At 47.5% G+C, this 14398-nt stretch overlaps 1 pseudogene; it reads left to right on the top strand.

Annotated features, from left to right (window-relative positions):
• Nucleotides 1–6540: 6540 nt before the first annotated feature.
• Nucleotides 6541–7963, top strand: LOC101447691 (E3 ubiquitin-protein ligase Hakai-like; annotated as a pseudogene).
• The last annotated feature ends 6435 nt before the right edge of the window (nt 7964–14398 follow it).

Here is a 14398-nt window from a genome sequence, read left to right as displayed (position 1 = left end):
CGCCCCACGCACGGGAGACCCGCGCGCCTCCCAGCCTGGGGGGCGGCCGGGAGGAGGCGGGGAGCTGGGGGGGGGGGGGCAGCTAGGCACGCGGGCCTGAGATGAATGACTTTCATTTCCCCAAGGCGTCCCGACACCCGTCACCCACAGCGCCCGCCCGAGTTTAATTTCGCATTGCTTGGCTTTCACAAATGAGTGAGCGGGGGCAATACTTACCCGGGAACGCTTTCTGTGTGCGTAGCCACCAAAGTTGAGGAACATTTTTCTCCTTTAATTTCCGTGTTTCACTTCCTGCAGGAATAAATAAGGATGAGCTACAGAAGCCACTCTGGGAAGGCAGGAAACATGCGAGCAGGAAATGACAGCGGGGAGGGAAGGAGGCTGAGAGGAGAGGAGGAAGAGGGTTGAGAAACGGCCGCCCCGGGGCCCAGCCTGGCTGGGAAAGGTGTTTTGTCTGGCCCACATACATATTTGTTAGTGTTTAAAATGTGCAAAAATTCAGAGATTTAATATAAAAGTCCAGCTGCCTGGCTTCTCCTGAAAAGCCAGGTCAGCCTGACTGGACTGGCGAGAGGGCCACGGCCAGGCACAGCTAAATAGCCCCACACCCCACCTTGCCAAGGCCCACCTGCTCCAGTCTGCCTCCCTTCCCACCCAGCCCACTTCACTCACCTGTGTTACCTTTGGGGCAACCAGCTCCTTTGCCCAGACTTTCCTGCAATTCTAGGCCTGGCAGGCCTGGCAAACCAAGACACTTGGTCGTCCCAGATACCTACCTGGTCCCTATAAACACAGCAGAGAACACTCATGCAGGGTGCCCTAAGTGCCAAGCACGGTTCTAAGCATTTAAATGCATTAGTTCATTTAAACCTCACAGCAGCCCATGAGGCAGGTGCTACCTTCATCCCCATTTTACAGGCGAGAAAGAGACACAGACAGCTGAAGTATGCACAGCCTGGAGGACTCTGCTGTGAGCTAAGACTTCAGTCTCAGTTGCTATCAGGGGTCTCTAACCCAGATGAGCTGGGCTATCTTTGGCCTGTCAGGGGTGGGGGGGATGAGGTCACATGACCTGCTACTTAACCACTGGTCACTGCAACTGGCTTTGTGGCAGAGGCTGTCCCTTTCCTACCCAATAGCCATTCCCTCCTTTCTTGCTTACATTACAGAACATCAATTTTGTACAAGGCCCAGCCTGTACAGGGAAAGTAAAGCCCTCCCCCAGCCAGAGAGGATGAACCTAGATGGTTTCTAGAATGGTAATTTCACTTCCCGTCTACCTGATTTGACTGGTTTAGGACAGGGTGTATGAGTCAGTTACAGTCAATGAAACATAAGAAGAGATATGATGAGGTTTTTTTTCTCTAGATGGTTTTTGTTCTCTGATAAAAAAAAAGTAGTGATGATAGGGAGAAGGCCTCCTTCTACATCCTGTCATGAATGAGGTGGTGTGAGGATGAGATGTTTGGAGCTGCAGCATCCAGTTTTTAACCAATGGGCAAGTGTAAGGACAGAAAGCCAATAGATTCAGAATGGTGGAGCAGAAGAGTGGAAAGAGACTCGGTCCCTGATGACATAGTCAGGCCACCAAATCAGCCCAGGAGTAACCACTTCCAGACTCTTTTTTCTTTTTTCTCACTTCACTGTTAGTTTATCACTTAGAGCTAAACCTGTCCTGACATTCCATGGAACCCTCAAGAATACCTGGCTTTTCCCATAAAGTCTAGAGCAGCCTACTCCTTGTTGTCCTTTTCTCTGGGCCCTCACTATGACCCTATAAGGAACTTCAAAGTTTAGGGACACCTCTCAATCAGGAGGCACCCCCAGGCTCAGTCTCATGGAAGTGAAGTAAAAACAGAGAGAACTCAAGAGCTCACCATGTGGAAGAGAGCCAAGTCAAGAGTAAGGAATGTTTCCCCCAGTTCTCTCAATAAGCTGATAAGGCTACTTTCTGCAGGCACCTCTGATGCTCCCTGTGGCGTGTTTCTGGCCTTGGAAGCCAGCTCGACCAGCAGGCAGGACAAGTCTAAAGTAACCGGGGTTGGGGCCTCCTTCCGTGTGGAGCTGGCGCATGCGCAATGCTGATGCACACAAGGAGTGCCGTGCCACACAGGGGTGTCCCCCGCGTAGGGGAGCCCCACGCGCAAGGAGTGCGCCCTGTAAGGAGAGCCACCCAGCGCGAAAGAAAGTGCAGCCTGCCCAGGAATGGTGCCACACACACGGAGAGCTGACAACAACAAGATGACGCAACAAAAAGAAACACAGATTCCCATGCCACTGACAACAACAGAAGTGGACAAAGGAAGACGCAGCAAAATAGACACAGAGAACAGACAACCGGGATGGGGGAGGAAGGGGAGAGAAATAAATAGATTAATCTTTTTAAAAAATAGAGTGCCCGGGGTTGATAGCCTCTCCCTGCACCGCACCAGGATGCAGCCTTCAACCAGGGCCTACAGGGAGCTGGTGAACAAATGCCCCAGCTCTGACTCCCTTTGGGGTATAGGATTGGGGCCCGTGTCCCACCCTGGCTCCCAGCATTCCCCAGCAGACTGAGTCCCAGCTGCCCACGCTGTAGCTGTCTGCTTCAAGGGCGCACAGTTTATTGGCCTCTTGCAGCGAAAGCTCTGGATCCTCGTTGAAGATCATTCTGGATGTGCCTTGGGAAGTGGATGGAGACGGGCCCCGGGACGCTGGTTGCTGTTTCCATGACCGGCACCTCCTTTGTCCTCACCTCGATGCCTCCCCCACATCTAATCACCAAAGCCAGACCAACCTCCCTTTTCATTTCTCATGAACGTGCACACTTCGGCCCCCTCCACTGCAGCCACCTGGGCTGGACACCATCGCCTCTCACCTGGATGACCACTAGAGCCTCCTCTCTGGACTCCGTGACTCTGACCCTGTTTTCCAGGCTGATCCAGACTAACCAATCTGCATCTGCCAGACTGTCCCTATTCTAACCTATGTCAGACCCTGCCCCACCCTGCTCTACCCTCAAAGGACTCCCACCTTATTCAAAATAAAGCCAAAGTCCTTCCTATGACCTACAGGGACCCAAATGATCTGTGTGTGCCACACACCAGCCCATCACTGCTCTGACTCCATCCTCTCCCGTTCACTCCATTCCTTGCAGTTTCTGAAACACACCAGGCTCTCTCCCACCTCAGGGCCTTTGCACATGCTTCCTCTCCCTGGAATATTCTTTTCCCAGATCCATGTAGCTTGCTCCCTCAACTCTTTCAGTTCTGTGAGATCATCCCTAGCTACCCAATTTTAACTGCATGCCTACCCCTCTCCCCCCAGCACTCCCAATCCCTCTTCCCGACTCCAATTTGTTCTTCACAGCACTGATCACCATCTGACATTGCTATGGATTTTACTTATTTACTTCGCTTCTTGCTTAACGCTTCCTGCTAGAATATGAGCACCATGAGGGCATCTTATTCTGTCCTGGTCACTTCTCTGCTGTATTCACTGAGCCTAGCACAGCCGCTGTTTGGAAGATCCTCAATAAATTTAAAAAGTTGCTGGAAGGGAGGGAGGGAAAGTGCTACTTCTTAACCAGCAACAGCCCTGTTCCCCCACTCTCGCAGGCTCAGACCCTCACAACATCCCACACCCAGCAGGAAGCAGAAACCAGGCAGAGGGCCACGGCACCCGCCCTTGGCCCCAGCTCTGCCAGGGTTTCCAGGTGCTTTGAGGTGGAGACACTGGCCCAGGAACCTCCTAGACCTGTGTTCAAATTCCAGCTCCTCCACTTCCCTGCTGAGTGATCTTAGGCAAGCCAGTCGCTAAACCTCTCTGTGACTGGAGAGAGGGACAGGCCAACTTTTCGGGGCCTCGGGCATCACATGAGCAGGGCCAGGTAGCGGAGATGTCGAGCTTGGTTTGTCCTTGTTTGGAAGGCAAAGAGGAGGACGACTGCCAGCAGGTGTCAGGCCTCTCGACGGTGCCACCTTTCTGCTGAAGTCTTCCAACAGCACCGGCCGGCCAAGAACAGGGGTCTCTGGTCTCACCTTTGCTCTAGGATTTGATAAATTCAGTTCTATCTGCATTAATTTATTGGCAAAAAGGGGCCCATTTCTACTGGTTTTTTTTATTCTGGGAAATTATCGTTTTCTTAAGGGAAGTCCACCAAAATGATCAACAGGGAGATGTACAAATTCAGGGGAGAGAGAGACCCATTTTGCTCAGATGACAGCAAACAACATTTGACCTTGAGCAAATTTAATTCTGTGTTCCAGCTCAATATTTCCAGCAAAGATTTTAAGAAACAAAATTAGATTTTCCGGGATGGGGATACATTTTAATACATGCCACAGCTGGGCAGGTTCCACTTGTTGACTCAAAAGTGTTTTTTCCTGGCCATGTTGAAGGGCAAGATCTGGAGCTCACGGTTTAAATGAACCTGAGAAAGGAAAGAGACCCACTTTCCACAGCATTAGGCAGAATGGAGTGGATTTTAGCCGTGGCTTTGAAGTACTTTATTCTCAAGGACTCACTGAGTCAGGAGACAAGATGTCTCAGCTCTCAGGAATTTGACCTTTTAAGCTGGAAGAGATTTTAGCCATCACCTAGGACAGCCAGGAGTCCCTAAAACATGGGCCGTGACATGCTTTTGTTTTTTTTTTTTAAGGAGGTATCAGAGATTGAACTCAGGACCTCATACATGGGAAGCAGTAACTCACCCACTGAGCTACATCTGCTCCCCAATGAGAGTTGGGTTTTTCTTTTTTAGGAGATACCAGGGATCAAACCCAGGACCTCATATGTGGGAAGCCGGCGCTCAACCACCTGAGCCACATCCGCTCCCCTATGACATGCTTTTGGGGTTTTAGGGGGGAATTTTTGTGTTAATTCTTCACTTCTCAAACTCTATTTCCTCTCCTGTACATAGCTGCTATTTCTGGCTATTCTTACACAATTATTAAGCAGTTTTACTGAGATATGTTCACATACCATACAATCTATCCAAAGCGTATAATCAATGGCTTCCCCACCCTGCCCCAAGATGGTGCCTTTGTCTGTTTTGCTCAGTTTTTCTTTTTTTTTTTTAAGATTTTTATTTATTTATTTATTTCTCTCCTCTCCCCCTCCCCCCCACCCAGTTGTCTGCTCTCTGTGTCTATTTGCTGCATCTTTCTTCTTTGTCTGCTTCTGTTGTTGTCAGCAGCACAGGAATCTGTGTTTCTTTTTGTTGCGTCATCTTGTTGTGTCAGCTCTTCGTGTGTGTGGCACCATTCCTGGGCAGGCTGCACGTTCTTTCATGCTGGGTGGCTCTCCTTACGGGGCACACTCCTTGCACATGGGGCTCCCCTACACGGGGGACACCCCTGCGTGGCACATCACTCCTTGCACGCATCAGCACTGCGCATGGGCCAGCTCCACATGGGCCAAGGAAGCCCAGGGTTTGAACCGCAGACCTCCCATGTGGTAGACAAGTGCCCTAACCACTGGGCCAAGTCTGTTTCCCAGTTTATTGTTTTTCCTCGTTTTATTTTTTTTTTTTTTTGCTCATCATTTGCACTCATTTTTCTGCTCATTGTTTGCCCATTGATTTTTGCTCATTGTCTGTTCATTTTTGTCTTCTTTAGAAGCCACCAGGAACTGACCCAGGACCTCCCATGTGACAGACTGGCACTCAACTGCTTGAACCACATGCATTCCCCATGACATGTTTTTAAAAGTACAAAAGCCCAGCAAGAAATAACATTGAAACCACCTATTAAGAAAGTTATTCCCTTTTCAATTACTCCTTCTCGCATCAAAGAACGGTGTCTCTGGGGTTGCTTCCTCTAGAACCAAGAGGCCTGAGGCTCAGTGGCCGGAGCATTCAGCTAGAATCTTAAAACACTGTTTCCTTATTGTAGGCCAGGGGCCAGCAAACTTTTTCCACAAAGGGTCAGCGAGTAAACAGTTCAGGCTTTGGGGGCCATGGTCACCTGTCCCAACTCAACTCAGCTCTGCTGCTGGAGAGCTAGGGCAGCCACAGACAACAGCACGTAAATGAACGCGCGTGGCTGTCTCACTAAAGCATCACTTACAGACACTAACATTTGAAATATTATCCTTCACGTGTCATGAGATAGTCTTCCTTTGATTTTTCTCTCCAGCCAATTAAAAATGGGGAAAAAAAATCATCCTTAGCTTGGGGACAGTACAAAAGCAGGGGGCAGGTGGGATTTGTCCCTGTCCATGGTTTCCGACCTCCGTGACTCTCCGTAGTGGTCAGAGTCCAGGAGCTTAGTGGGTGGTCACCAGCTTGGGTTCTGGCAAGCCCCTGCCTTTCAGTTTTCCATTTCTGTGACTCCAGGGAATTGCGGGGCTCCTTTGAGCCTCCGCCTCCAACACTGTAAGATGGGAATAATGATAGTCCCCAAAGGATTCAGGGGTGAATCCATGAAAAGCACTTAGAGCATTACTAGGCATGTGGTATTAAATAGATACCAATATATTCTTTGTTTATTTTTACAATTACCATCTACTTAGAACAAGGGATCCTGATTTCGGCTCCCACTGTGCCCTGCAAGCCGAATCATGAGTCACACTGATAATGAGTTACAAGGCACTAATAGTTCTGGATTGTTGGGTGGTCTTGATGTTCATAGATGAATTCCAATAACGCTCATCTCTGGGCAAGTGAACGAAGCCCAACTTGCACCTCTAACTCTGAGGATGATAAACAGGATGCCTGCAAAGTTTCCACCTGGTGATGCGGGAGATTTGATTCTAATGAAGAAGAACTGCATGACTGTAAAGGTGGAGAACTATTTGGAAATCAGCAGAGATTTCCTGGACACCTTTTTGGGAATTTTCAGATAAACATCGTAGGTGAAAAGTATGATGCACCAATTCATTTCTGTGACAAATGTGGATTGCTTATTAAAATTTATGGGCAAATGATTCCAGGCAAGCATGTTTTTTGCTACGACTGTGCTATTTTACATGAAAAGAAGGGAGACAAGATATGTCCAGGCTGTAGTGACCTTGTGCAGAGAATTGAGCAGCGTACACGAGGTTCTCTCTTCCTGGGTAGCATTGTTCAAGGGTGCCAGAGAATATATTTGTCTCCAAGAGACTTCAGTCTCATATTAGCCATATGAGAGCTGGAAAACCTGTTCCCCATGCCTCACTTGAGAATGCTTCTCCTCCTGTTGCCCCACCACCACCTAAAATCCCTGATGGTTTTATAATGCTGCCAGCCAAGCACCGCATGAGCCGTATTCTGCCAAAGCAGAGCATCATGATGCCACCACCTCTTCGCAGCATGTGCCGCACGAGCGCTATATTCAGCCACATGAGGTTATTCGGGCTCCTCCAGCAGAATTGTCCATGGCACCACCTCCACCTCGTTTGGTCAGTCAGGAAACCTTTCGTATTTCAACTAGAAAACACAGCAATTTATTAACTGCCCCTATTCAGGATGATTCAACTTCAGGTGCTAGAGAACCACCACCTCCTGCCCCTGCACCTGCTCCCATCATCCTGAATGTCAGGGTCAGCCAGTGGTACCAGACCCTCATCAGATCACACCTCTGCAGCAACGCTCTGCACCTCCCCACCTCCTCCACCAATAAACCATCCAGTGCCACGTCCTCCCCGGCCACAAGTACTCCTCACTTGGTTCATAGCCCAGCTCTACCTCCAGCTATGACCTCTACTCCATCACCAATAACCCCTCCCCTGGACACACTACTGCCCAGATGCCACCTTTTATGAATCCTCCTCCTCCAGGACCTCCCCCACTTCAACATGGTGGGCCACCTGTAAGTGCACCCGCTCCTCACCATGATAATCCTCACTCTTCACCCCAGTTCACAACCAGGGGGAATGTGTCCTGGTCTACAGCCTGCCAAGGGGGCCACCTCCTCCTCCACAAATGCAGGGTTCACCTTCCCAAACCCTACTTCCTGGACCACATCATCCAGACCAGACGAGATATAGGCCATATAACCAATGATAATAGTATTTTGAACTCAAAGTATGGTGAGAGAGAAAAAATTCATAGTCAACCTTTTAATTAAGTTTTACTGTTTGGGGAAGGAAAAGCACCTCTTACAGAAGTGAGTAAAACACTCGGAGTCTTGTCTCTTAAAATTGTTTTAAATCTTGACTTTAGGACTGATTTCAAGTACTATGCTGTAGTGCAGATAAGTGGCTTAGATGAATAGTTTTATTTTTAAGCACTTTGTTTTCCTGTAGTGTGGTAAATCGACAGAGGCGATCACTTGTGGTATTTCCTAAAATAATTTTTTCAGTGTTCCACTTTCAAAGATATTGCTTTTGTTAAACCCAATGTTTGGTTTTTCTTGTGATACCTTTTGTTCACCTGTGTAAAAGGATTAAATTTCAATATGATTGTCAAAAAAAGAAGGGATCCTGATATGCCAATTGTAGTAATGATAGTCTCCTTTCCACATAAATGTATTTAGTACATCAATTTAAAGAAAAATATCATTTGAATGCATATAATGATATGCAAATACAGCAAAAGTTGTAAATGGGGCACTTGAATGACTGACTTTTGGGAAATAATTAGCTAGTCCTTTATACAGAGCTGAGAAATAAGTACTAATAGTATTCATTTTAAAAGAGAAGTGGAGTGCATTTCAGTGTCCATGAGGCTTGGCTGACAGAGTAATATAGAAATTGTCTCAGCCCCTGCAATACTGAGAGTTCTTGGAGGACAGGTGCACTTCATCCCTGACCTCTAATTCTCAAATGTAGCCCCCGCCCATAGACAATGACTCCTAGTATGTGTTTACTTGAATTGCAATAAAGTATTCCATCTCAGTTTATGTGAAGCTTCAAGACCCTCTCAGCTTGTAAAAAGGCCAGGGGTCCAAGACTGGTGGCTGAGTCTGGTCATTCACTCATTCGTTCATTCATTCATTCATTCAGCAAACCTTTAAGAGCCCCCACCAGGAGCAAGCCAGCCCTGGACTGAGAACCCCAAGTGAGTGATCAGTGGGCACTGCTCTTGAACTACTCCAGGATAGCCGGTGCTTAACCTTGTTGATTGTGTACACCCAGGTTGAAAATCGCTAAACATCCACCTACAGCATAAATATATTTTGTTATTTATAAATTCCACATGGAAGTTACTTTTACATTTTATTATGCACATAATAAAGCATGACTATGCAATCAAAGCTCTAGCATTTTCTCCATACATTCTGTGGATCCCCTTCCATGCACCCCACTTTGGAGGGGACATTGGTCCAGTCAAGGACAAGTTGACACCTACAAAGGCAGGGCAAGCTTTTGTCAAGGGGTGACTACATTTGCTGGCTGGGGGAAGGTAGGTGGTTGGGGATGTCTTTGAGAGATAGGAGGCTGGAGTTGAGATCGAAGTAGAGCTTGACAGGGAGGCAGGTAGCCCAGAAGGAACTGTACCTCAAAAGCAGGGTCCTTGGGGCTCTGAGCCTTTCCTCCTCCCACCACCACTGCAGGAGAATAGGAGGGAGGAGGAGGAAGGAGCAGAGAGCTGGCCTCTGAGATGCCCCCTCCCGGGCCAGTCATCCTGGCACGTCATTCTAGTCCCCACACCTCTGCCCTCTGTTCACCCAGAACCTGCCCGAATACCTCCGAGGATAGGCTCCCACTTTTACCTTTGGATAACTAGACAATGCTTCTTAATTTGGAACTGTAATTTACCTCCCTGTGACTTCTGCTTACGGGGTCTACCCTGATGAGCTTTATAAAATAGGTCAATTCTTTTAGGTATGTGGATGGATACACACATACACATGCAGATAAATATATCTATCACACAGAAAGAGACACATATTTGTCTATAAACATATTGTTCTATATTGGTAGGATGTTTATATATAAGTAGATTTATTAAATATGTACTATGTGCCAGGCACTTTGCAGATCTGACCCATTTAATCCTCAACAATCCCAGCCCCCTGACTATGACGTCAGAACATCAGATCCCTTCTTCAGGTGAGGACAGCAAGGTTCAGAGCTCCTGTCACTTGCCGGAGATAATAGGTGCCAGCGCTCGAGGAGACCCGGCACTCTTCCTCCCAGCCACCTCACTGTCCTCCCAGGACTTGCCAACTTGGTCCCTCAATTCTAAAAACATTTCCTTTGTGTTATTGAAGTAATCATGTTCCCTTTTAAAAAAAAAAATTAGAAAGCCCAGGCTTCATCCGTAATCTCATCACCCAAAGATAACTACTAACATTTCCATACATTTTCCTGTTTACAGCATATATAAATATCTATGTAAATATATCTGTATGCAGATAGATTGTTTGTTTTACCAAAATAAGACCATACTAGGCATGTTATTTCGTAACCTATTTTTTCTACCCAGCCATATACCTAGAACATCTTTCCATAGCAACACATAAATCTATGAGTCATCCATGTATGACTGCCTGGAATTTCATCTCATGGATATAATAAAATGTATTTAACTTGTTGGGCATTTAGTCTTCTCCCACTATAAACCCTCCAGCACACATCTTTGCACATATTCACTGTTTCATAGGTTACTGCCTGCAAGGGAAATTGTTGGGGGTCAAAGGTTATGTCCACGTCTAAGGCTTAGCCACATAATCTTGGCAATCCTACTAGCAGTGTAGGAGGAGCTTGTTTGCCTCACCCCTTTTTAAATCTTGACCAATCTTTCAGGCCAGGGGAATAGAGGTGAAATAAAATGGCATCTTGTTTGAATGTGCACATACACACACACACACACACATTTTATTACAGAAGTTGTGAACTTATAAAGCAATCATGCACATGTGTAGAATTCCCATACAGCACCCCTTCACCAACACAACACACCATGGTGGAACATATGTTAAAGATTACAAGATAATATCAGACTATTACCTCCAAACACGGTCCATAGCATACATTTGGCACACATTTTCCATACCCTGCTCCCCCAAGATCAACACAGTACATCTTTGGCATAGATGCAAGTGTTGCTGTTAACTATAGTCCATAGGTTGCATTACTTGTATTTTTCCCATGCTCCTCCACACTGCCACCACACTGCAGTAGTGACGTCCATCCACTCTAGTTCACAGAACACTCTTGCATCTGTACTATCAACCACAATTCTCATCTATCTCTGGGCTCACTGTGTTATTCAGTCCCTAGATTATTCTCTAGCTTTCTTTCGATTGACACATCCCTAGGCAACTCTTTTTAGCCACATTCCCATTTATAAACCAGCTGTTACTCACTATACTGTGTTACCATCAACTCTATCCATTTCCCACTTTTACAGTCAAGTTAATTGAAACTTCTCCATACATTATGAATGTGCTTATCTTTTATTACTGTGAGGTTGAATTTCTCCCAGCATCAGACAGTTCCAGTCTGTCTCAGGCATCCTTACATTGCACTGTCCCCAAGGGCACAAAATACCCCCAGGTAGAGCTCTGACCAGCACCATTTAGTGGCATCTGTACCCACTGGGTCCCTGCTGGCGTGGGTACCCGGTCCAGCCAGGGCCACAGAGGGTCTCAGCTTCCAGAGACAGAACAGTCAGTTGCCTGATGCAAAGCCCCCGCTGCCCAACTGCCATTTTACAGCTCTCTGGTGTCCATCAACTCTGCCTCGGCCAAACTGTGTGGTTGTCTAGTCAAGGCTAGGTATGAAGCAGACCCGTGTACTCTTTGCCTCCACTGGGCCAGAACATCCAAGAAACGTGCCAGCACCACAGGGAGGGGTGCTTTGGTTTGAAGCTCTAAGTGGGGCCTGTGGGGGTTGCCCGTGTGTAAACATACATATGGCTTGTTTGTTTCTCTTCCAGCTGATTGTTTTAAAGCCAGGAATTGGATAAGATTTGGCTTAGCTATAAATTCCTTCCCAACGCTACTTAACTGGTTGCCATTTTACAAACTCAGGAAATATGGCAAACTCAGGAAATGCTCGCTGACGTGTCTCAGTGTTGAGGGTGTAACAGACCAACCAAAATGTGGAGTGTGAGGTGTGAAGACTCCTGCCCTTTCCTCCTGGACCTTCTCGTGGTCCAGGCACCTCCGTTTTCTACGCCCAAACCCCTCCACCCCTCCTTCCCAGGCCCTGCCTCCAGCTGTGGAATGGGCTGCGCTCCAGACCTGGTTAGCCCCTCACCCAGCCCTGCCCGGGGTCAGGGGTCTGGCTTAGGGCGAGTTACTCACCTGCTCTGAACCTCAGCTAGCTCGTTAATAAATGGGATCATCACCATCCCTCCCTCATCATTTTGTTATGAAGATTAAATGCAAGTGTATCGGGTAACATCATCTTGTAAGCTACAAATATGCAGGGCCAATTCTGTTTTTATTTTACAACTGATAATGGAATGACTGGGTGTATTCCAGTAAAACCACTCCCCTGAGTATAAACCGGGAGTGGGAAAGCTTACAGGGGCCTTGAGTTACAGTTACTGGCCCTCACTGTCCCCAGAGCCCTCCTTTGGCTTCGGATATAAGCCCCGCGGTACATTGACCATGGCCGCTGATATGTGGTGACTTGAATTGAGAGAAAGTGGTCAAACCCAGGCCAATATCTGTGGGCTGTCGAGTTCCCTCTGGCTGGCAAAAGTTCAGCGGGGCCATGACTTGACAGCTGTGTTTTTGTTTTTATTCATCTATTCAGCAAGCATTTATGAGCCTCTAACTGCAAGTCCTGTGCTGGGGAAAAGCCCAAGGACAGTCACCAGCCCCTGCTGAGTTGCTCGCTGTGCAGAAGGACAAACGCACACAGATCACCACCCATGTGATACGCACTTTAACAGAAGGGTCACCAAGCTGGAAAATGGGGGTGGGACGCAGCCCAGAGCAGGTGTGCTTACCACTGCCCTAGATGGCTTGGCTGGGGAGAAGGAGCTAAAAAGGAGAACGGCAAAAGGGGAGAGGGGAAACAAAACCCTCAGTGAAGAAGGACACATGTTCTCTCCCGCACACGTGCTGAGAAAGCCACACCTTCCAAAATGAGCTCCTTCTGGCCAAATGGGAACTGTGCATTCCCATTCTGGGGGCTGGAGCCCCACCCATGGGGATCCTGACTCTGAGTCTGAGGTGGAACCTGGGAATCGGCTATTTTAACCTACATTCTTGAGGTCCTCGAACCTCAAAGTGTGCTCTCGGGACAGCAACTTGCCTACCCCCCAAGAGCTTGTCGGAAAGGCGACTCTCAGGCCCAGCCCAGCAAATCCAAATCTGCAGTTGCACAAGATCCCCAGGTGTTTCGTGTGCACCTTAAAGGGTGAGAAGCACTGCTCCAGGTGATGCTCCTTTAAGGGACCCGACTACTAGGAGGAGAATAAATAACAGCGCACAAGGGACTAGGCAGTGTCCAACGTGCTTAATGTATAAAACCTCATTATTAGTCACAACAGTCCCACGAGGTGGCAACTGCGACTGACCCCATTTTAGGGATGAGAAAAGTAAGGCCTTGAAAGGCTAAGTAACTGGCCAAAGTCTCAAATCTCACATGTGCTGAATCTGGGATTCAAACCCAAGCAGACTAGCTCCTGCTGCACCCACTCAACCCATGTTTTCTCCTGGGAATAGCACCCATCCTGGCTGCTCTCCTCCAACAGGGCATTCAGCTTCTCTGCACAAACAGCGAGCAAGGCGCTGCTCCAGTATGACCTGTGGCCAAATAATGCAAGCAAATTATATTGATTCTCCAGGAAGAAAGTGGCTGCGAGGATTGGGCGCAGGATTAGTTCATTTTTAAACCCAATAATGTAGAACAACAACAACAACAATGGCAGGCAAGCTTGGGCTCAGGTGAAGCCCACAATTAAATCAATTAACCATCCAAAACTTTTCTGAGCATTACATTCCAGAAGGTTCTGTGCAGAGCAGATAAAGAGCCATTTATAAAGGCCTCCATCCATAAGGTCTTATTTGGACATTTTTATGTGATCGGCCCTCTGAACTGAAACTATTTTATAAAGCCAAGCTATGTTCTCTGACTTAAAATGTCAAAACATAAAAAACCACATAAAACAGGGCCAAATTGCTCCAGTGCTCTTTGCTGCTGCCTGCACTTTTCTTTTACTTTGCTTGTCTCTACCATTGCTGCAGCTGAATTATTGGGTAGTCATGTTCCCCAGCCAGCAGCCTTAGGGTTTAGGCCCCCTTCCCCAGAATCAAATGGCCAAAGGTTGTCAAAAGTTCAAGGAGAGCCCAAAGGTAAACTTGAATGAGCATCATATTAACAGGTGGTTCTCACCAAGGCTTATGAGGGCACATTCTCGAGAAGGGACGAAGTCATCTGCTGGTTTCTCATAAATCAGAAGGTTTATAAGACAAAGACAAGATTGGAAGGCAGCCCCGGCAGCAGGAACTTGAGGACTTCTGTGTCCTAGCAAAAGACTAGGAGTGATGTCTCGAGATGAAGACAAAATGTTTAAGTGTGTGAAGACTGCAGG

This window comes from Dasypus novemcinctus, chromosome 24, assembly GCF_030445035.2.
Source record: "Dasypus novemcinctus isolate mDasNov1 chromosome 24, mDasNov1.1.hap2, whole genome shotgun sequence".
Lineage (NCBI taxonomy): Eukaryota > Metazoa > Chordata > Mammalia > Cingulata > Dasypodidae > Dasypus > Dasypus novemcinctus.
Note: the sequence above shows the minus strand (reverse complement) of the source record. Positions and strands in the feature narration are given on the sequence as shown.